We start from the raw sequence: 1569 nt of genomic DNA on the forward strand, positions 1-1569 counted from the left end.
AAGTAAAGCCATGCTGTTATGTTGAGCTGTAGGGGACTCAGGTCAACAATTTCTGACATTGCCAGTCAAGCGGAAGACCCAATACTATTATGGGTTACTGGACTCTTTTAGAATATTTTGCTGAGTTTACACACCTACAATATTCAAATAACAGAACTTAACAACAAAAAAAAGGGATACGGATGAATGTCCATTTTGTATCTGTGTTTTCAAAGTGGTTAGGATAGGTGTATAGTTACATTCTCTTAATGAATAGAGGGATTTGTTCTAATGGTGTCTGTAAATAGGATATCATGTCCACATCTTGTACAGCAATTAACCACTAGGAAGAATGTATGCAATGTGTTAATTATTGAAGCTGTCCTACCAATTTGATTTGAAACTGTCTCATTGCTGTTTCTTTCTCAATAAAATTATGGAAAAAAAAAATCCTGGGACAGTGAGAGAGCTCAGCAGACTAAACCCCTGCTTAGGCAAGCGCAGTGCCTGGGTTTCGATGCCTGCTACCACAGGCCGCACCAGACCCACCCTTGGGCACATTGAGCCTATAATCCCAGGGCTGGGGAGGCTGAAAATGGGAGGATCGCTACAAGTCCAAACTGCATAAAGAGACCCTGTACCAAATCCATTATTTTAGGGAAGGGTCTACAGGGTGTTGAGGGTCTCACTACTAGATCAGACTCTAGTGATCCACCTGCTTACAGCCTCCCAAGAGTTGGGATTATAGGCACAGCACTTCACCTAGTCTCAAGCTCCACCTCCAGTCGCCCTGGGGGCGGGGCCAGTACTGAAGGCCGGGGAATCAAACCCCTGATCCCTGCTTGCCGGCACTTTAATCCACTGAGCTATTTCGCCAGCTCTGCTCAAATACGTAAAAATTAAAAATTTTTCAAATCCTGGATAAACCTAAGTATTCAAAATAATGAGAAAAACTGAATGTTTCAAAGGCCAGCGTGCTGCTTTTCCTGCCTAAATCCTCTCACTCAGGGTTGGTGCCTCACTGTGCCTGTGACCAGCTGTGGTGCTGTGACCCAGCGTGCAGCAGAACACCTCGCAGGGCTTGCTGCAGGTGGGCCGCCGGGCCTCCCCGCTCGACCCCCACGCACGCACACCCCCCAGACCTGGAGTCCTGGAGTTTTCCAAGTTCTCAGACGATCCGGGGCTGCCCGGCCATGGACCACACTTCGCCACCCACCGCTCCTGCCGGAGGAGCTGAGGCAGAGCAGAGGGCTTGCCGGGTCCTCTCTAGTGCCCAAGCTAACACGCCAAAGTGTGCTCTTTGCCAGTGCCCAGTTTTGAAGTTAGTGATGTCGAAGTCTGAGTTGACGCTGCCTCTTAAAGGTAATGTTCTTATTTTTTAGTAGCTACAAAGCAACATTGCTAACCTAGAGCTTAATATTTGTTATATTGAAATAGTGACATTTGTTGAACATGGCAGCTTTGTCCTCGTGCTGCCTTTGGCAAGGTTGGAGGCTATCTCTATCTTTATAGTGGCCACGTACATAGTAGAAACAATTGGCTTATTCAGTTACATTTATTTATTTATTTATTTATTTATTTATTTATTTA

This window comes from Octodon degus, unplaced genomic scaffold (assembly GCF_000260255.1).
Source record: "Octodon degus isolate 3935 unplaced genomic scaffold, OctDeg1.0 scaffold00033, whole genome shotgun sequence".
In the NCBI taxonomy this organism is placed as follows: Eukaryota; Metazoa; Chordata; class Mammalia; order Rodentia; family Octodontidae; genus Octodon; species Octodon degus.